This window comes from Dipodomys spectabilis, unplaced genomic scaffold (assembly GCF_019054845.1).
Source record: "Dipodomys spectabilis isolate Male_0828 unplaced genomic scaffold, ASM1905484v1 ptg000094l, whole genome shotgun sequence".
Classification (NCBI taxonomy): domain Eukaryota; kingdom Metazoa; phylum Chordata; class Mammalia; order Rodentia; family Heteromyidae; genus Dipodomys; species Dipodomys spectabilis.
In genome coordinates this window covers 13198765-13222728 of record NW_024870771.1, presented here as the reverse complement: position 1 = coordinate 13222728, position 23964 = coordinate 13198765, and positions in this window count along the sequence as shown.

Here is a 23964-nt window from a genome sequence, read left to right as displayed (position 1 = left end):
CTGAAGGTACTTGCTCATAGGATCTATCAATTGGAATGAAACAGGAAATCTGGAGGAAAAAAATCCATGTAATATTAATAGTCTGTGTTCTATCACAAATTCTTCTGAAACAAACATATAAATGTTTAAAAATGTAGATGTAAAAGTGACAGTTTATCCTTCTCTTTGTAAACTTCCTCTGTATAATGGTACATCATGAAATAGACTAACTCATTCTTAGTCAGGCATACTATTTCAAACAGTATCAGTTCAGATTTATATGAGTGTGAAAAATTCAGGTCTCATATTTCATGTTCTTTTTGTACTTGAAATAGAAACAGCACCTCATAATCTCTATAATCTGTACCCAATTATTTAGATGCAGCAACACATGTAATACCAGCTAGCAAAATTTTAAAACAGAGGGAATTTATAGTAGATATTGGATCATCTCAGATCATCAAAAGATGAGACAAAGGCTGCATATCAAAATTATGCCTAGATCTAAAAAAAATTAAACCACCCAATAAAAAAATCCTCAAAGAAACAACCACCCATTAATAAGGGGGGTAAATAATTAAAAAGAGACTTCTCTGGAGAGGAAATAAGAATGGCCAATAGACACATGAGGAAATGGTCAACATTTCTGGCCATAAAAGAAATGCAAATAAAAACCACATTGAGATTCTATCCCACCCCATTTAGAATGGTCATTATCAAGAAAACAAATAATAGTAGATGATGGCAGAGATGTGGCCAAAAGAGAACACTACTACACTGTTGATGGGAGTGTAAACTGGTTCAACCACCCTGGAAAGAAGTATGGAAGTTACTTAAAAGACTAAACATAGAACTACCTATGATCCAGCAATCCCACTCCTAGGCATTTTCCCAAATGAACACAAGCAAGGCCAGACTAAAGCTACCAGCATAACTATGTTCATTGCAGAATTATTTACCAGAGCCAAAATAGGAAATGAACCAAGATGCCCCTCAGTAGGTGAATGGACCCAGAAAATGTGGTATATATACACAATAGAATTCTATGCTTCTATCAGAAAGAATGACATTGCCTCTTTTGTAAAGAAATGGAATGACTTGGAAAAAAAATCCTATTAAGTGAAGTAAGCCATGCCCAAAGAAACATAGGCTACAGGTTTTCCCTTATTTGTAATAGTTAGTTTATGTTTTTAGTATAAATCTAGCAAAGGATCACAATAGCTCAATAGCTATGTATATATGACCATATAAAATACTGATAATTGAAATGATCTCCACAATATGAAAACAAGACTTTTTTTCTTTGTTGTTGTTTTTATATGATTTTGATCTCAGTTTTACTACACTGTGTTAAGAACCTTGAAAATAGAAAGGAGATTTGGGGAGGATATGACACTTAATGCAAATGTTCTATTTCTTTTAGGGATCATACAGACTCTCAAATGTGATGATATTTGAAAATGAGACTTGCCTCTTATGATAGAATTTAGTTGGCAAGAAAGATTTAGAAAGTTTCTTTCTCCCTGGGAAAGGACAGCTGGCTCTGACCCACGATACCACCCTGAACCTGGCTATGCTAACACTCAGAGTTTAGGCTTCCAGCTTGTAGCTACATGGAAGTTAGTTTTGTTTAAGCCATTTAATCCAGACCATCCTGAACTAATACCACATTCTCTTAACTTATTAAATACCAAAACATATTCCTGTAAGAGCATAAAAAATGACATGTCTATCTAGGAATTCAGATCCTCCTCACTCAAGACTGTTCATTCTGAGCTATAGAAAGGAGGAGTGCATGGTTCATGGTTCATAGAGGTTTTTATAAGAAATTCCTAAGTGGACTAATATGAAACATTTAATAATTTTAAATAGTATATGTTATTTTCCATATGGCTCAACAATCACCATGTAAACAACAATCAGCTCATGGTCATCTTTTGCCTTAGATTAAGGTAATGAAAAGCAAGAAAAAAAATTGAAAAGAGAAGAAAAAAGAGAATCTCAGTTCATTTACTCCAATATGAATTACTTTAAGAGCCACACATAAACCACTTCATTATACTTTCATTAGGAGACCCTTCTTTGCTGTTAATCATACAATTTACACAGATTCGCCTCATCTTTCTGTACTGTGGGCCACTCTTTCTACATGGCTCCACATCTATACCCCAGAAAAACTATTATTTAGTAAGGGCCTATCTCTGGTTTGCCTTATGGCTCCTCCCTCATTAAATGTGTGGTGTCTTTTGACAGTACTGAGGTCTCTTGCTAACTTATCTCTCATATTCTTCTGATTGTCTACCACTAGAACCACACCTCCAGCCAGAATGTTAATATGGCAGCAAAGCAAAACACAAACAAAACCACCTATATAGTGTTCTCTTTTTCTAGTCCGCTTAGAGCGTAATGGCTGGATGGGCAATTTTCCTACATACTTTATCTTTCTAATGAGACTGAATTCACAGGAGGAGCAGGAAATAGACACCAACTGTCCTCATTTGGCAGAATATCTTGTGAAGGTCCTTATCACAATGTAATTCTCCAGTAATGATTTCTGTCTTTTAATATTTTTTGAAAATTGGAGAGTACATAATCATTGCTTCCCAGAAACTGAAAAAGAAAGAAGTCTTGATGCCTTGGAAAGAGATCAATGATATCAACAAAAGGGCTTTTCCTCTAATGAAGTAAAATGTGATGGGAAGGGAAGATAATACTCTTCAAAACACTTAAGAAGTGAACTTATGCCATTTGGACCTTCAGATTCAAATTTGGCTCAGACAACCAATGGGTCCTTTGTGCTTCCCTGTATATGTAGTTACGGTTGAACTACTAAAACCTCTGGTATACGCAGATCTACTTAATCACAAAGAATTTTCTTGGACAATCATACTTTTACTTTCAAATCGATTTCCGTGTCACATGATTTCCTTATCATCTATCTACTAGTCACTTTGAGCTGTCATTAGAAAATACCACAAAGTAGGGTTCCCTTCTGTCCATATCCCCTCCAGCTTCTGTTGTTATTAGAGTTCTTGATTATAGCCATTCTAACTGGGGTGAGGTGGTATCCCAATGTTGTTTTGATTTACATTTCTTTTATGGCTAGGGAGTTTGAGCATTTCTGCATGTGCTTATTGGCCATCCTTCTTTCCTCTTCAGAAAAATTTATCTTTAAGTCTTTAGTCCACTTATTTATCGGGCAGTTGTCTCTTTGAGGATTTGTTGGGAACCCTACTGCATTGTTGATGGGAGTGTAAACTTGTTCAACCACTTTGGAAAGTAGTATGGAGGTTCCTCAAAAGACTCCACATAGAGCTTCCCCTATGACCCAGCAATTCCACTTTTGGGCATTTACCCAAATTATCACATACAAGACCATACTAAAGCTACCAGCACAACTATGTTTCTTGCAGCATTATTTACCATAGCTAAGATATGGAACCAACCTAGATGCTCCTCAGTAGATGAATGGATCAAGAGAAAATGTGGTATATATACACAATGGAATTCTATGCCTCCATCATGTTAGGAAATGGAAAGACTTGGAAAAAATTATATTAAATTAAGTAAGCCAGGCCCAAAGAAACATAGGTTCCATGGTTTCCCTTGTTTTCAATAACTAGTATATATCTGAGACAAGCAGAAATGGTCAGATAAGTTGATGTTAAGTGAAATAAACCCCAAGATAAGGACTGAAATGTTTTTTTTTTACTTTCTTGTTCTTGTTTCTAACATATTTGTAAGATATTTCTTTGTTGCTCTGTATGTCCCTCCCCCACGGTATAACCCCTGTTTTCACTGTATTTGATGTTGGTATAATTAGTGGAGGGGAAGGAAAAAAACAAATTCTTTAAATAGGGATACAGGTGGACCCATTGCAACATTGAGATGTAGAAGATATTATGTCGAAAATGAACTTTACAACTTTAGCATGGAGGGGGGAAGGGTGGGTTGAGGTGAGAGGGGGAGATGGGAAGGGATGGTAAGGGGAAACAAAGGAGGAGGCAACAATGCTTGATAAGAAATGTACTCATTATCTTGCCCATTTAATTGTAACCCCTCTATACAGTATTTTCACAATAAAAAATAAAAATAAAAAAAGAAAAGAAAACACTACAAAGTGGCTCAAACAATGTAACATTTCTTGCTCACAAAGCTGGATGCATAAAGTTCAAGTTATTACAATGTCAGCATGGTCAGTTTTTGTCAGTTGTGCTCTGGCTGGTTTGCAGATGGTCACCTGCTCTCAGTGTCCTTGATGGACTTTGTTCTATGTGCATTGAGAAGAAAGAAAGCAAGGAAGGAAAAAGAGTACAGAAAAGTCTGTTCTCTTTTTTTTTTTTCTTACAGGTGTATTAATCCTGTTAGAACAGGATCCCATCTTATGACATTATTTAGCTTTAAATATTCTCCTAGAAGATCTTTGTTCAATCCCAGGCAGGATGGAATTTAGAGTTATATCATATGTATTTGTGGGACACACACACACACACATACACACACACTCAATCTAGAGTAATCTGCTACCTCATGCAATACACAAGATGAACAGAAAGGAACGGCAAGGAGTCATGGCAACATCTGTCAGGGAAAACATTGAAGATCAGGGAGCTTGAGAGTTTCTGTCCGTCAGAGACATCATGAGAGTTAGAAGTCTGGCCTAAGCATTTCTGCCCATTATTGCACTAGCTCCAACTCTGAACTTGATGAGAGAGAATTGTGCAATCAAAGGTAAGAAAACTAGGTTACAGCAATTGGAATGTAAAAGGGTAAAAACTCTATCCCTTTATTTTTACTTTGTAGAGACTTTTCCTGATGCACTTAAGGCACAAAACAGCAAGCAGAAAAGAAAGATGTCAAATTATACGGAGACATTGGAACTCTAGCCACCATTGGCTCTGAGTGGAAGAGACAGCGGTTGGTCCAGGGAAAGATGTATTCTCTTATTGATTTTTAACTTATTACTTTAATAACAAAAGTGTATTTCTTTAAAAGCATAAAAGAAAAATAACATCTATGATTATTATTTTTAAATAATAAATATATATGAAGATGTCTGGGGAAACATCAAGAAATGGAAACAAGGGAAGTTTTTAAGTGTAATGTTTGCAGTTATTTCTTTTTTTAATTCCTTTTCCCTGCTTTGGTTTATTTCTTTGTCACTGTGTTTTTTTTTTAAATATTATTTCCATACCCTTTGTCTTGTAGATAAGTTTATCTTTTTGGGAAAGGGAAAGGGAATCACAGAAATACTGGGACAAAACTTGAACCAATTCAGCAGTGATACTCACAAGACACTTTGTTGGAAATCAACTTTACAACCTGGCGGAGGGGGAGGGAGTGGTCAAGGAGTTGGGAGGGGAAAAAGTGGGAGAAAACGAGGAAGGGAGTAACACTGTTAAAACAGAAATATACTCATTACCTGACATGTAATTGAACCCCTCTGTACATCACCTTTATAATAAAATTTAAGTTAAAAAATAAATAAAATTCCTGATAAAGAATTCAAAGTAATCATATTCAGGAAGATCAGTGGACTGGAAGATACACCAGCCAGTGAGTAGAGTACTAACGAGATAGATACTATAATAGAGAACTAGACAGGAACTGAGAGGCTGAGAACAGAATCACTAAATTGAGAACTTCCCAACAGGTCTTAAGCAGTAGTCTTTAGCACAGAAATAATAAATTAGACAAGTTACTTAAAATCATTGACTCAAAAGAACAGAAAAAAAATGAAGAAAAGTGAAGAAGCCCCACAGGCTAATAGAACATATTCAGTAAATGAATATATGAACTAAAGAATTTCTAGAAGACAGAGAAGATAGATTATTTGGCCAAGACATTTTCAAATTTGAGGGAAAATTAACAAGTAAATGCATGAGGTTCAAGAGAGGCCAACAAAGATACATCTAATTACATTATTACCAAACTTCCAGAAATTAAAATCAAAGTAGACTCTTGAAAACAAGAGAAAAGTAACTGAGCTAAATTCCCTGAAATTTATTTTTCAGTAAATACATTAAAATACCAGGATAAAAACGAGATGACATATTCACAATGATGATAAAAATATCAAACTGCTCAGCAATTCAATATATCTAGCAAATCACTCTCCCAATAATAAAGGAGAACTAAAGGCTTCAAATAAACAAAAGCAGAATTTCATAATGAGTACAACTCATCTCACCAAAAATGCCAGAAAATCTTCAAGGTGTGGAGGATTTTCAAAAGACCCAGCAATCCCACTTCTGGGCATTTACCCAAATGACCACAAATAAGACCATACTAAATAAAGCTACCAGCACAACTATGTTCATTGCCACGTTATTTACCATAGCTAACATACAGAACTAACCCAGATCCCCCTCAGTAGATGAATGGATCAAGAAAATATAATATATATGTATATATATATATATATATATATATATGCGTGTGTGTTTATGTGTGTGTATACATATATGTAATGGAATTCTATGCTGCCATCAGAAAGTATGACATCGCCCCATTTGTAAGGATATGGAAAGACTTGGAAAAAAATCTTATTAAGTGAAGTAAGCCAGACCCAAAGAAACCTAGGCTCCACAGTTTCCCTTATTTGTTATAATTAGTATATATCTAGGACAGTCTTAGCAGATGAGTAGAACAGCTCATTAGCTATGTACAGATTACCATATAAGATGATGCTAATCGAAATGATCTCCAATATATGGATCATGATGTTTTTCTTGTTGTTGTTTTTAATGTACTGTGTGATTTTTCCTTTTTCTTTTGTGTTTTTTTTTTCCCTATGGTTTATCCCCTTGTCACTGTATTTAATTTTAGTACCCTGTGTATTGTATATATTGTTTATCAGAATTAAGGAAGGGGAACAACAAAACGATGAGACAAATGACAAAGGTCAAGCCAGTGCAACAGTGATAATCACAAGACAACATGTGAGAAATGAACTGCATAACTTGAGGGGGAATGGAGGGAGAGTAAGTGGGGGGGAAATGAGTGAGGGGATAAAGTGAGGGGAGAACAAGAAATGTTCTCTCTAACTTACATATGCAACTGTAGCCCCCTGTACATAACTTCGACAATTTAATCAAATTAAAAAAACATTATTTATTGTTTTAAAGTTATACCTTCTCATTGGAGATATTTTATCATGGATAAGAAATGTATGGAAAACAACTCATAATTGCTCTTGGTTTTAGTAGTTTTCCATTCAGTATTTTTTGTATGAATTTTATAAGGAAGTTATCATCCTGTGCAAACAAGCTCTATTTTACATTATATCCAATAGGTTCTCCATAAAATGATAAAATATTCATGGAATTATTTGGACTTTCATGATATTCAGCCATATGAATATTTCATAATTTATTTGAGCATTTCTTAATGTTGAACTATTTTGGAACTCCTTGGTTGCTAGTGTCAGTAGAAGAGCAGTGGCCATCCTTGATGTCAGTGGAAGAGCATGACCATGCTTGATTGTATATTTTCCATTGATCCAGGACATAAAACCTCTCTAAAACTAAAAGCATATTGTTTAATTACAATCTGTCAGTTAGTACTCCTATGGTTTTGGAAAATTTTCCTTATGCACTGCATCTCAATCCTCACCTATCAAATCAAGTAATACTTCACAGTAAGAGTTAACTGAGTATTTTTATATATGCATACATATATATGTTTGTGATGTATATATACATATTATATATATATATATATATATACATATATATCCAAAACATTGCTTTAAATTATAAGTATGAATGCCCACTGATGACTAGCTGCTAAGACTCTACTGATATTCAGATAACCATAGAGGTGGAATTTTTTTGTTGAACATTTTTGTTTGAGACCGAGTCTCTTGCTTACTCATGATCCTGCCTCTTTGGCTTAATGTTGTTTCACATGCCTATTCTTCACTGGCAATGCAGGATAGATAATTAGTCAAGTCCTGGGCAATAAAACAGTACTATCTCTCAAGAGAAAAAGTTTGGTTATGGTGACCCATTCCTATTATCCAAGCTACAGCAGAAAAACCAAAATAGAAAGATTGTTAGGATATCCTCAGCAAGAGGTGGAGAGGGTTGGGGGGAAGAGAAAGAGAGAGAGAGAGAGAGAGAGAGAGAGAGAGAGAGAGAGAGACAGACAGACAGACAGACAGACAGACAGACAGACAGAGAGAGAGAAACAGAGAGAATATCTTAAAAATAAACAGAGAAAACTGGGCTACAGGCATGGCTCAAGTACAAATATAAAGCCATGAGTTTAAAAAACAAATTGTTTAAATAGGGATACAGGTAGACCCATTGCAACAAGGAATGTAAAAGATGTTATGTCGAAAATGAGCTTCACAACTTTGGCGCAGGGGAGAGTGGGGGGAAATGGGAAGTGATGGTAAGGGGAAACAAAGGAAGAGGCAACAATGCTTGATAAGAAATGTGCTCATTACCTTGCTCATGTAATTGTAACCCCTCTGTATGGCATTTTCATAATATATATATATATATATATATATAAAAGAAAGATGGGTATGTATTTTATGAGACAATGCTAATTTAAAGAGGCTTCAGTTATAAATAGAGGTATTTTCTCCCTCTTGTACTATCTTTATATCGACTCTCCCTGTCTACATTTCTCAAATATCAGAGACACTTGTTTTGTAGTAGATTCTGGACTCTGTTAAAAAACATAAGACAGAAAAAGTTTACTTTCAGAAAAGAAAAAAATAACACCCTAGAGGGTTTTTCCTGTGTTGTATATAGGAAGTAATTCATGTTCCCTATACTTCAAAGTATGTCATCTTGCCAGTTTCCCAAATAGAGGTTCGGCAATAAATGCTCCTATTTGAGTGATTGTATTGAGAAGAATGAAAACCTATTGTTCCAGTACCATTCATAACATGACAGCTTATAATAGCTGACTCAGGCAAAATGAAAATTAAGAAATGGTTTAGACATTTTAGCTTTAATACATAGCATACTAAGAACTCTAGAAAAACTGTAGATGATTTTTTTCTATAAGATTAATATTTAGAAAATATATGTACCTAATTCCAAAAATTATTTTGTTAAAATATCAATTAAGAGAACCAAACTCAATAAAAACATAGCGTTCAAAGATGCAGTGTGATTCATAGTTAAAATCCCAGTTATTGCCGGGCGCTGGTGGCTCACACCTGTAATCCTAGCTACTCAGGAGGCTGAGATCTGAGAATCGCAGTTCAAAGCCAGCCCGGGCAGGAGAGACCTTGAGACTCCTATCTCCAATAAACCACCAGAAAACCGGAAGTGGCGCTGTAGCTCAAGTGGTAGAGCGCTCGCCTTGAGCTGAAGAGCTGAGGGACAGCGCCCAGGCCCAGATTTCAAGCCCCACGACCTACAAAAAAAAAAAAAAAAAACCAGTTATTCACTAGTAAGTTTAGGAATAGCAAGGTTTGGGGACAAACTGGACACAAACACATCACCTCAGTAAATCAAACAGGTTTGGTGGTAAACAGCCATCTATTTGGGAAGTATAGGTAGGAATATTTTGATCCTAGACTCACTCTGGACAAAAAAAAAATCACTGTACTAAAAAAATAATTACTGTTAACCAGAAAATATTGATGGAGGACAGGGATGACAATCTAGAGCCCTCTGGTGTATCTTTTTACAATGAAAGTTAATTTGGTATCCATCATCCACAGTTCTTGGAAATTTCTCTTTTAACTAATTGTTATTAGTATCCATTAAATGGTACATGAAGTGTTTGATTGTGACCTGTCTGCACATGTCTACAATGTATTCCATCAACATTACCTCATTTCTCACTGTCTCCATCACATTTCCTCCTTCTTAAAGCAATTACAAGTTTTAGTGTATTATTTTCATACATATAAGTCAACCACTATGACCATACTTATTTTCATTCACTCTTTTCAAATAGTCCTCTCAAGCCCTACCACTGGTACCTAGACACCAAACACAGCCTATTTTTTAATAAGTATTGAGTGTATCAAAGGACATTACCAAAGTATTTCAGAGGTGCATATATTATATTTTCTTCAAAACAACCCTCTCTATTGCTTCCTCTTTTCCTGTATCCAAATCCCCCTATTGATCAACAGCTTTCATTAAGAGTCTTTATTCCATCTTCCTGTACAATTGCAATATATTTTGAAATTTTTTATCCTCCATCTCTGGGCCAATTTAATCACCAGGGGAAAATATCTGCATTTGGTAACAGCAAACATTAACAGAATGCAACTCACTACATTCCATAATGAAAAATTGGAATAGTTTAGGTATGGTACAATTGAGTAAAAGGAGAATTATCTGAATAGTTGCTCCTACCAAAAAGTAAAATAGATGACACATTGTTTTTGTATAGCAAATGAATTTTGTTTACCTGTTCTTTAAAATAGTGTCAACATTTATCTAATCTTTCCCATCTTCTTCTTGATCATCATAGTTTTGGATAGGCCTCATACTCTAGTCCATAAGCAAACCCACACCAATCTGTGTAGAAGTGACTCAGTGTCCATCTTCTCTACCTAACATGACTCTTAAGCAATTTCCTTATCAACTTGTACTGGATCTTGGAGATCTACCCAGAAGACTTGACTTCTCACTTTATTTTAGCATTTTCACTTGAAATTCTCATGTGCCTTGCTATTTATAGTTTTTCTGGGTATAATTTTGAGTTGAATAATGATTTGGGTTTGATAAAAAGTTCCCGAGAAGGGTCAAGAATGAGCATGCTTCAAAACAATTGAAGTGATTGAATCTAAGGGCAAAAATGAAAAGGAATAAAGACAAGAGAATAGAATATAAGTGATGCAGGACAGTAACATAAGGAAAAGAAACAGAAATGAAAGAAAGCTTATTTAAATGCTGATGAATGACAGATTTCCCAAATTTAAAAATAAATATGAATTTTCAAATTTCAGAATCTTAATAAACTTTAGGTTAAATCCAAAGAAAGCAGTATTAAGACATTTTAATGAAATAATTTAAGTCAAAAAGATATAGTCTTATTAATAATAAGGGAAGAGAAATAATTCAACCTTAATAAATGCTCAATAGGATTATCAATGGTTTTCTCACAAAATCATAATAACATGTGTGAATATATATAATGTGCTGAGAGAAAATAGCAACACAAAAACCTGATAATTATACATGCAGAAATTTTTTCCCCAAAAAGCAAGAGATTAGTCAGTGTCCAAATAAAGAAAAGTTGAAGAAATTTATTAGCAATCAACCTGCCTCATATAAAATTCTAAAAGTAGCATTTTAAGTTGAAATGATAGAAAGGTATTAAGTGACTCAAAAAAGATGTAAATGTTTTCAAAAAGGTAAATATGATGTTAAATTAAAATATTATAGTAGCTGGGTGCCGGGGGGCTCATGCCTGTAATCCTAGCTACTCAAAGAGGCTGATATCTGAGGATTCAGGTTCAGAGCCAATTCCGGCAGGAAAGTCCTTGAGACTCTTATCTCCAATAAATCACCAGAAAACCAGAGGTGATGCTGTGGCTTAAGTGGTAGAATGCTATCCTTGAGCTGAAGAGCTGAGGGACAGTGCCTAGGCCCAGAGTTCAAGCCATATGACTGACATATATGTATATAGATGTATATATACACATACATACATATATATGTATATATATAGTCTTTTGACTGATAAAGGATTTTGTAAGTCACTTTATTGATTTTAAAATAACTTAAAATCTATATCAGTGCACATGATACATAAAGACATTTTGTGTAAATAATATAGAGTGAATAGAACGGAGTTAGAATTAATGTTTTATATATGTAATTGAAGCAAGATTAGTACCAACTTAAATAAAATGACTATGATTTTAAGATGTTATATAATTCTTATGGTTCTTATAAAGAAATTATCCACAGAAAAGTATAAAAGAAATTAAAAAATCAGAATCAGTTGGGTCAATTAAAAATCAAGTTAATACATAGAAGGCAGAAATAAGAAAAAGGAGAGATTAAAAATCAGTAAGCAACATATAAAAGCAAATAGCAAAATAGGAAATTAAGGTTGTTGGGTTTTTTTTTTGTTCTTTTTGTTTTTGTTTTTTGCTGGGTCATGGGGCCTGAACTCTGGGGCTGGGCACTGTCCCTCAGCTCTTCAGCTCAAGGCTAGTGCTCTACCACTTGAGCCACAGTGCCACTTCCGGCCTTTTCTGCTTATGTGGTGCTGAGGAATCAAACCCAAGACCTCATGCATGCAAGGCAAGCTCTCTACCACTGGGCCACCTTCCCAGCCCAAAGTCTTTTATGTAAATTAATTTAAATGCAAATGTAGTAAGCTCTTGAATAAGCAGAGATTTGATGAATAGATTTTAAATTTCTTGCTGTGTACAATCCAAAAGAGGTTTCTTTTAGATATCAGTGTTTACACATCTTTTGTCTTTATTTTATTGTAAATTTTATTGCAAAGGTGATGTACAGAAGGTTTACAGTTACATAAGTAAGGAAATGAGTACAATTCTTATGAAACATTGTTATCCCCTCCATCATTTTTTCCCACTCCGAAGTTGTAAAGTTCATTTCCAACATAGTGTCCAGTGAATATCACTGTTGTACTTGTTCACACTTTTTTCTTTGTCTCACATTTCTATGATTCTCCCTTCCCATTTCCAAATCAGAAAAGCTAATATACATGACAAAGGGTGCTGAAATAAAAGCCCATGACAAAAGGAGGTTAACCAAAGAAAAAAATGAAAGAAGAAATAATTGCAAACAGTACCCCTCTTCCCAAATTAAACAACAACAACAACCCTTTGTTTCCATATCTTGGAGTTCATCTCAATTAGCATAATTTTATATGATCACATATACATAGCTATTGAGCTATTGTGATCCTCTGCTAGAACTATCCTAGACAAATAATAATTATTACAAATGAGGGAAATCATGAAGCCTACATTTCTTTGGGTCTGGCTTACTTCACTTAATAGGTTTTTTTTCCCCAAGACTTCCCATTTTCTTATGAATGGAGCAATGAGCAATGTCATTCTTTCTTATGGAAGCATAGAATTCCACTGGGTGTACGTACCACATTTTCTTGATCCATTCATCTACTGAGAGGCATCTGGGCTGATTACATCTATGCTAAATAATGCAGCAACAAATATAGTTGTGCTGGTAGCTTTAGTGTGGCCTTGTTTGTGGCCATTTGGGTAATTGCCTGGGAGAAGATCTTTACTAGCGGTACAACACACAAGATCTTATAGCTAAACTATACTTAGAACTCAAAAAATTAAATCCTACAAAAACAAATCCTCAAAGAAACATCTGTCCCATGAATAAGTGGGCCAAAGACTTAAAGAGAAACTTCTCTGAATAGGCAATAAGAATGGCTAATAGAAACATGAATGAATGTTCAACATCTCTGGCAACTAAAGAAATGGCCAAAACAACATTGAGATTGTATCTCACCCCAGTTAGAATGACCATTATCAAGAAAACTAATAGTAACAGATACTGACAGGGATGTGGCCAAAGGGAGCCCTACCACACCATTGGTGGGAATGTAAACTGGTTCAGGCACTCTGGAAGGCAGTATAGCAGCTCCTCAAAAGGCTAACTATAGAGCTCCCCTAATACCCACATTATAAGTGAAAATATATTTTACCCAATATTAACCAAAACTGAGCTGGAACATCAAACTAATATCACATACAGCAGAATGTATCGAAAACTGTTTCAGGAGAAAAGAGCAGTACATTATAAACTAATTAAAAGTCAAATATTCAAGAAGATACAACAGTTATCACATACATGTACCAAACCTCTGGACTTCAAAATATATGAAGCAAACATTTACATATTAAAGAACAGGGCTACAATACTTACAGACTACAATTCTTGCTTTCAATAATACAAAAAATTACTAGGTAGCCAGGCGCAGGTTGCTCACGCCTGTAATCCTAACTCAGGAGGCTGAGATCTGAGGATCATGGTTCAAAGCCAGCCCGGACAAGGAAAGTCCGTGATACTCTTGTCTCCAATAAACCAATAGAAAACCGGAAGTGGTGCTGTGCCTCAAGCGGTAGAGTGCTTGCCTTGAGCTGAAGAGCTGAGGGACAGAGCCCACATCCAGAGTTCAAGTCCCACGACCGATCAAAAAAAAAAAATATTACCAGGTAGGCAATAGGTTGGAAAGCACAAGCCAAAGCCACAATGAGCTTTTTTTTCAACCTTCACTTCAAGATGTTTAATAAAAAAATCAAATAGAAAAGTATGAAATAATAAGTGGATAAAATAAGACCTAGAAACATAATTTGTGGCAATGAAATTTGATATTATTATTATGGAAAACAAGTCCCTCAAAAAATTAAAAAATATTTGAGCTATAACCAGCAATTCTACTCCTTGGATTATGTCCACAAGTAATGAAAGAAGAGATAAATGGGTATCTATGAACTCACATTTACAAAAGCATAATCTACAATAGACAAATTAATGCCTACTGATGCCTATTGATGAAGTGGTTGATAAATAGACTGTAGAATATAAACACAAATGGGCTATTATTTACCCTGTAAAAAGAAATAAGTTCTGGAAATTTCTTTTGTATTATTTTATATTCAGTCAGTAAACTATTCCTGGAATAAGTACTGTCCATCCATATATGGTATGTCCTATGGACAAGTTTATAGAGATCAAAGCAGAAAGGTGGCTGCAGGCACCAGGAACAGAATATGTGATGAGTACAGTTTCCATAGGGCAAGGTAAACACTTTTGGTATTGAAGGTTGCTGAATGGGCTGAACAAGTGGCCCCATGCTAAGAGCACCTGCCTTCTGAGCATGAGGCCCCAAGTTCAAACCACAGCACTACAAACAGAATAAAAATAATGAAAACATGTTATTAAATTCATGTCAAGGTTATTTCACCACAGCTTGAAAAAGGTTATTTCACCACAAGCTTGTAATTTTATTTTTTTATTTTTTTACTTTTTTAATAAGTTTTTATTGTGAAAATACTGTACAGAGAGGTTACAGTTACATGAACAAGGTAATAATTTCTTTTTTTAATTGTGAAAATACTATAAAGAGGGGTTACAATTACATGGGCAAGATAATGAGTACATTTCTTATCAAGCATTGTAGCCTCCTCCTTTGTTTCCCCTTCCCATCCCCTCCCATCCCCCCCCATAACCCCCAAACACCCAAATCTCACCTCCACCCCCCCCCCAACCAAAGTTGTAAAGTTCGTTTTTCAATATAACAACTTGTACATCTCATTTTTGCGATGGGTCCACCTGTATCCCTATGTAAACGATTTGTTTTTTTTTTTCCCTTCCCCTCCACAAATTATACCTACATCAAATACAGTGAGAACAGGGGTTATACCATGGGGGAGGGACATACAAAGCAACAAAGAAATAATCTTATAAATAAGTTAGAAATAATCGCATGAAAGAAAAAAACATTTTGATCCATATCTTAGGGTTCATTTCCCTAACATCAACTTATCTGACCTTTTCTGCTTGCCTCAGATATACACCAGTTATTAAAAATAAGGGAAACCATGGGACCTATGTTTCTTTGGGCCTGGCTTACTTCACTTAATATAATTTTTTCCAAGTCTTTCCATTTCCTAACAAATGGGCCAATGTCATTCTTTTTGAGGGAGGCATAGAATTCCATTGTGTATATATACCACATTTTCTTGACCCATTCATCTACTGAGGGGCATCTGGGTTGGTTCCATATCTTAGTAAATAATGCTGCAATAAACATAGTCGTGCTGGTAGCTTTAGTATGGTCTTGTTTGTGATCATTTGGGTAAATGCTCAAAAGTGGGATTGCTGGGTCATAGGGGAGCTCTATGTGGAGTCTTTTGAGGAACTTCCATATTACTTTCCAAAGTGGTTGAACAAGTTTACACTCCCACCAACAATGAAGTAAGGTTCCCTTCTGTCCACATCCCCTCCAGCATCTGTTGTTATTAGAGTTCTTGATTATAGCCATTCTAACTGGGATGAGGTGGTATCTCAATGTCGTTTTGATTTGCATTTTTTTATGGCTAGAGAGGTTGAGCATTTCTTCATGTGTCTATTGGCCATCTTCTTTCCTCTTCAGAGAAGTTTCTCTTTAATTCATTTGCCCACTTATTTATTGGGCAGTTGTTTCTTTGAATATTTGTTGTTGGGGGATTTAATTTTTTGGAGTTCCAGGTATATTTTTGATATGAGATCCTTGTCTGTTGTATGGCAAGTGAAGATCTTCTCCCAATCTGTGGGCTTTCTAGTGATATGGCTAGCTATGTTTTTTGCCATGCAGAAGCTCTGCAACTTCATGCAATCCCATTTGTCCAATCTTTCTTTGATTTGTTGTGTTTCTGGGTCTCTATTAAGAAATTTTCGGCCTGGACCAAGGAGACCTAGGGTTTCTCCTATCCCATCCTGTAATGTTTTCAGAGTGTCTGCTTTGGTTCCGAGATCTTTGATCCATTTGGAGTTGATTCTGGTGCAGGGTAATATATAAGGATCTAGCTTTAGTTTTCTTAAGTAGTTAACCAATTTTGACAGCACCATTTACTGAAGAGGCTGTCTTTCTTCCATTCTATTTTTTTTAGCTCCGTTATCAAAGATGAGATGGCTATATGTCTGTAGGTTCATTTCTGGGTTTTCAATTCTATTCCATTGGTCCTAAGGTCTGTTCTTGTTCCAGTATCAAACTGTTTTGATAGTATAAGCCTGTAATTTTATTTTATTTTTATTGTGAGAATACCGTAAAGCCTGTAATTTTAGAATGGAGATTAGCAATCTGGGCTCCAGAACTGCTTAGATAAATGTTTTGAGATTCTTTCTCAACAAGTAGCTGGCTCAGCTGTTATCCAACTCTGGCGGAAGCACATGACTGTGTAAGCTTGGGTGTCTTTGCATTTTCACAGGGTTGAGAAGAACAGTAGGAAAATCACATCCCATACCTGCCCAAAGATTAAGAGACCCTACTAAGCAAATGCATAAATAGGCTAGAATCATGGCTCAAGTTGGAGAGGACCAGTCTAGCACGCGTGAGGCCTTGAGTTCAAACTCCAGAAAGATGACCAAAAGAAAACAACATCTGAAACAAAAAAAGACTACAGAATGGATGACCTTTTGTGAAGTCCAATAAGAAAGGAAAGAAAAAGACCTAAAACAAAGAATACTAATTATACAAAGGAGGATATGACCAATGGAATCTAAGGTCATACACTATCATAAAGTATGATCTAGCACCACATTTAAAAACCCAGACAAAATATCAGAGGTAGGATTAACATTCACTTTAGAATCTATGAAAGCTATGGGGTAATATTAAGAGTTTCAAATACAGAGTAAATATTTCATCACTAAATAAAGCAAAAATCTGTACAGGTTTGCTAAAAATTAAAAATTTAAAGCCAAGAAAGCAAATAGACTGATGAGAATCCCTTGAGCAAACAAGTTATAATCACAGAAAATGTTATATAAACTAAAAATAGATGTTCATATAAAATAGTTTCTACTTTAGTCTGAAAGACAAACATTTGGTACCAAAAAAAGGTTTGCAATATCCCACAAAATGTAACTACTAAGTTAATTTGCTAAATAAAAGTTGTAATGATCCTAAGATCATTGTAAGATCCTATCAGCACATACCCAAAATATTTCATTTTTTTTCAGCTCTTCAGCTCAAGGTGAGCCCTTTACCACTTGAGCCACAGCAACACTTTGGGTTTTCTGAGTGGTTTATTGGAGATAAGAGTTCACGTCCTTTGCTGCTCTGGCTGGCTTTGAACAGGGGTCCTCAGATCTCAGCCTCTTGAGTAGCTAGGAGTTACCCAAAATATTGTTAATGAATACTCAGCAACATTTAAAAGTCTAAATGGTAAAAACCCTGCTGTTTTCATCAAGTAGAAAGAAAAATTTAATAGCCTCTCATTGAAAGGCTTATGTGCCAAGTGCCCTTTTCAATAGTTTAATAATAGAAGCAGTCCATTTAAAGATAGGGATGAGGTGCTTTGAAGGGATCTATGGAAGGCTTCACTATTTGCAGATGATACAAGTGTTTATTCAAACAAATCCAGAACTGATGTCATTAAAATTAAGAAAAAGATTTTTTTAATAAAGTAGCCCAAATATAAGAATAATAGTAAAAAAAAAATAAAAAAGACCATAAAAACTTTTTTTCTTCTTCAAAACTGAAATTTGAAACCAGGGCCTTCTACTTGATAAGCAAGCACTCTACTGCTTGAGTGATACCCTCAGACCTTTCTGCTTTAGTTATATTCCATTTAATATCTTACATTTTTGTTCAGACTCAGCCTCCTAATACTTTTCCCTCCACTTCTGTTTCTCACATGGCTGAGATTAAGGCCAGTTACCTCCACTTCCAGCTTGTTTGTTCAGACACAGTATGTTAGCATTTTGCAAGGGCTGGAAGTGAGCTGATCCTTGCCTCCCCAGTGGATAGGATAATGGGAATGGACCACTGCATTTGGTCCAAGACCACAGATTTATTTTTAAAGACCCCAACAAAAACCAGCCTGAAAATTTTGTAGCACAAGTGACATTCCCAATAAAACAGAGATTTTAAACATCTAAGAAGTATATGCCCCTCCCCCATGGTATAACCCCTGCTTTCACTGTATTTGATGTTGGTATAATTTGTGGAGTGGAAGGGAAAAAACAAATTGTTTAAATAGGGATACAGGTGGACCCATTGCAACAATGAGATGTACAAGTCGTTATGTCGAAAAACGAACTTTACAACTTGCGGGGGAGCGGGGAAGGGAAGGATGGAAAGGATGGGAAGGAGAAACAAAGGAAGAGGCAACAATGCTTGATACAAAATGTACTCATCATCTTGCCCATGTAATTGTAACCTCTCTATACGGTATTTTCACAATAAAATAAATAAATAAAATAAAATAAAAGATGGTTTAGTCAGCCAGGCGCCGGTGGCTCATGCCTGTAATCCTAGTTACTCAGGAAGCTGAGATCTGAAGATCACAGTTCAAACCCTGCCCAAGCAGGAAAGTCTGTGAGACTCTTATCTCCAATCAATCACCAGAAAACCGGAAGTGACTCTGTGGCTTAAGTGATAGAGGGCTAGCCTTGAGCTGAAGAACTCAGGGACAGCACCCAGGCCCATAGTTCAAGCCCCACGACTAGGGGAAAAAAAAACATGGCTTAGTCAATACCTGTGCCTTACATCTTTAATCCCGGCTACTCAAAAGGCTGAAATATGAGCATTACAGTTCAAAGCCAGACTGGTAAGAGAGTCTGTGAGACTCTTATCTCCAATTAACTGCTGAAATGGCAGAGGTAGAGCTGTGGGTCAAGTGATAGAGCACTAGTCTTGGGCACAAAAATCAGGGACTATGCTTAGGCCCTGAGTTCAAGTCCCAGAAGTGGCACACACACACACACACACACACACACACACACACGATAGTTTAAACATATTCTAGCTAAGAATTATGTCCAATTACTTTAAGACATCTGTTTGTTTCTCTCCTGGGCCTCTTTGACCTGTGTTCCACAGTCCGGCTGCTTACTCTACAGACTTTCTTTCCTACTGCTTCAAGTTTGATTTCTAGCACACACCAATGGACATTCATCTTATTTATATAAATTATTACCTCTGTATGTCCTTGCCAAATTTATTGTGGATTAAATATTCTTAGAATCGTAATGTCTTTTCTATTTAAAATGGTAGTCAATAAACTTACATATATCCTCAGGCATTGTTTTCCTTCTGATTAAATATGGGGAATTTTTTAGATGAAAATTGCAAAAAGTTTTGAACTACCATATATCTTGGGCTATGAACTGAATCTTGAGAGATGATTAGAATTTTGTCAAGCAAAATGTTGTTTGCTACAAACTTTACAACTTTGGTGGGGGGAGAGGATTGGGTGAGGGGGTTAGGAGGAGGATGGGAAGGGATGAGAAGGGGAAACAAAGGAGGAGGTTACAATGCTTGATAAGAAATGTACTCATTATCTTGCCCATGTAATTGTAACCCTTCTGTACAGTATTTTCACAATTAAAAAAATGTTGTTTGTTATAATCTGAACTACTAAGGATATCCACTCTGTAGTGACACTGGCCAATGTCAGTAACTTCAATATCTAAGAATTCTTTACACCTTTACAAATAAATTTTAATACAGAAACTTGGGCATGAAATATAAGATGTGTTTCTAAGAGTGTCAATGCTGGAAAATTTAGAAATCAAGCTGAGCACCAAGTGGCTCACAACTGGATCCTAGCTATTCAGGAGGCTGAGATCTGAGGATTACAGTTGGAAACTGACAAAGAGACCCTTAACCAGCCAAATAGGTTTAACCAGCAAATAGAGGTGTGGTTCAAATGGTAGGAGTACCAGCTTTGAGTGAAAAAGCCAAGCAAAAGCTTGAGGGCCAGAGTGTTCATGCCAAAGTCACTGGGACAGAAAGAAAGAAATAAAAGAGAAAATGAGAGAGAGAGAGAGAGAGGGAGAAAAAGAGAGAGTGAGAGAGAGGAACAAGAAAACAAGAAAGCAAGAAAGAAAGGGAAGAACAAAAGGAAAGAAAGACTAGAAAGAGAAATGAAAATCGGTCATATATCAATTGAAGAAAAAAATGAAAATAAATAATTTATCAGTTGAAGAAAGAGAAATGAAAATCAGTAATTTATCAAAGATGCCACTCTCCTTAGGGCTGGAGGAACAGAAAGAAGACTGCTATTACTGGTATTAAAGAAACACCATACATGTAATGACCATGATGTGGCCCTTAAGAGTCCTCACATACTTGAACAGGAAGATGGATTTTACTCAGAATCAATCATCAGAAAGTAAGATTGTCAGAGGCAAGTATTGATACTAAAATACAGTTATTGTGTTTTCATTTTGTGCTTTTGTTACAACAACTTTCACTACATTTTTATGGGTAGGACTGGGTGTTAAAACTCTAATGCCTTGCATTTGTTAGGAGGTGGTCTACTACTTGAGTCATGCCTCCAGCCCCTTTTACTTTAGTCATTTTTCTTACAGGGTGTTAAGTTTAAACCAGAGCCAGCCTGTATCTTCATCTTCCTGAATAGTCTCATTGACCACACACAGCTTTTATGCCTTGAGACGTAATCTTGTGATTTTTTTTTTTTTTTTGCCTGGGCTATTGTTGAACCAAAATCCCTCTGATCTTCACCTCTTCAGTAGCTAGTATTAGGCATTGTACTGAGCTCATCATAGTTCTTTTTTTTGAGGGGAGTGTTAATAGATTAGACTTCCATTTTTTTGCACTAATATATAATTATATTGGCATTCCAAACATATGAGATGTGGACAGGTGGACATGTGCTCTATTGAATATCTGTGTCCATATTTGAATTTTGAGTCCATGTCACCATATTACAATGCCTTTTTTGTAAGTATTTAGAGGATTTTTTTCAACACACAAGCCATACCGTTACACTCAATACATACCACCTTTGCAACAAGAATTGGCAATGTTTATTTGATGTCCTCAAACGGAGCATGATGATAGGGAAGCCCCATTGCAAATAGTCCAGAAAATAAAGCAAAGGCATTTAAGTCAATAAAAAATTAGTATTCTGGAAGACAAATTGGATTTCCTAAGTTTATCCTATCCATAGTTAAAATGAAGAAAGTTAGAGAGAACTGATTGGAACTAATATCTATAACTCACATAAATTTTGTAACTGTTCAGGGCCTATTGAAATTTCTGGATGCTTAGGTAACACATTTGGGTTTTCAAAATAAGATTTACCTATATAAAGACAAGTGCACAAAAATCAGAATGGAAATATACTTTTTACCTTATATTATAAAATTTCTGATACATGAGAAGACTATTGGGGAGACACTGAGAAGAATGCCAGACATAGCTATATGCTGGGATGTGTAGGCTGCTTCAAGTGAAAAATTCTATAGGGGAAGAAGACTCCAGAGAACTTCCTAAATTTTCTTTATGATCCTTTTTTTGAGTAGATCAGCACTGGTTTGTTTAATCTTTTTGTCTAGAGAAAGTCTTGTATGACCTGGCTTTTTGGAGGGGCAGGAGGATAATGTTAGGGCACAACTCAGCTTGGAAGACCACAGGGGGATTCCTAGCAGGTGTAGCCTATGATGTCTCTGAGTAATCCTCATTCCTCAGCCTAGGAATTGAGGTACAACCTAGGGAATAGCTGTTGGAAAAGAACAATCTCTCCAATGCACCAGAAGTTACCCTAAGAAGTATATAAACACACAGCACAATGATACATACTGAACAAAATTTATCATTTGAAAATAGGGTAAGATCTTATCTACATTAAAATGAACATTCTAGGTGGGTTTGTCATTGATCGAACACAAACAGATTTGCACCTTAATGGTTTTCAGTACCTTGTATTTTTCTTGTCTATATGTCTGTATCTCATTCTGGTTTGGCTCCCAGATTGAAATGCCTTCAAGTCTGCTTCTTTCTTCTCTTATCTTGGTTCCAGTTGACAGGGGTAGAATGTAGAGGGTTACTGGACTACAGGAAACAACCCCAAATGTGTTCATGCATATATGACTCTGATTTTTGTCACAACTACTAACATTCTGATGGGGAAAAAAAATCATGGGATGGAGAAGTAAGAACATGTCCACCAGAAAATCATTCCAATAACACTTGCAAAAAAGGAATATAAAAGTAAAATAGTGAGAGTACTGATTGAATTTAAAATGTCTGCTTACTTGCCCAAGATTACTTATATTACTTCCTTTATTCTCACTCCTTCCATAAGAAACTTTAAAGATATGAAGTCATGGCCTCAGGACTCTAAGCCCAGGAGTTTGGCCTGTACATCCTGTTCTGATTCAGCTTCTCTGGAATTGAAGTTCCAGAAGCTCTAAAAGATCAGCTGCTTCCTCTAACCAACCAATTTCCTCTTTATTAAAACCATTACACACAATGACCAAATAGAAACTGGATAGATGAACCACTTGGTTCAGAATCTGTGTTGTGAATTCAAAGTTCAATGAATGGATAGAAGATCAATTGGACAAATAGAAGGTAAGAAGAATAAACTTAAATACTGTAACTGGGGGGCTGGGAAGGTGACTCAGTGGTAGATCACTTGCCTTGCATGCATGAGGCCCTGGGATTGATTCCTCAGTACCACATAAGCATAAAGAAAAAAAGCTGGAAGTGGCACTGTGGTTCAAGTGGTAGAGCGCTAGCCTTGAGCTGAAGAGCTGAGGGACAGCACCCAGGCCCAGAGTTCAGGCCCCACGACTGGACCCCCCCCCCCCCAAAAAAATACTGTAACTGGGAAATGAGAAAGAAATGCAAAGAAGGACAGATATTATGAGATATGGAATAAATGATTGAACTTTAAACTTCTTTGTAGGATTTTTGGTGAGAAAAAATGCACAGAGAGCAGAAAGTATTTTACATCATCACCAACAGTTTTTACAATGGTTTCAAATAACGATCTTATTTGATAGGGATTGTGATAAACTATAGGGATAATAACTCACACTTAACAATCATGAAGAAATTTTGGTAAGTCACTTTCTGAAGAACAATTCTTGTGAATGGAAACAGATTTTCTACATGAAATATGACTCCATTTCACCTAATCTCAGTGCACTCAAAAGCATTAAAGCAACAATTTTAAAGAGAAAAGAATTCTAAATCTGAAATTTCAGATCACACTAAATGACTCGAAAGTAAAGAAGTATGAAACCAGAGATATTTCAAAATGTTAATCATAATAAGATTTCTGGACTACTTAGGAAGTAGTCCAGAAATAAAAAAGAGAAAATAAAACAAAATTAAGGACAAAGTTATTTGATTTTTCCCAATCATATTAAGTGAAGTAAGCCAGACCTAAAGAAACGTAGACTCCATAGTTTCTCTCATTTGTAATAATTATTATATGTCTACGATAGTCCTAGCAGAGGATTAGCTCAATAGCAACATACATCTGACCATATAAAATGATGCTAATCAAAATGAACTCTAAGA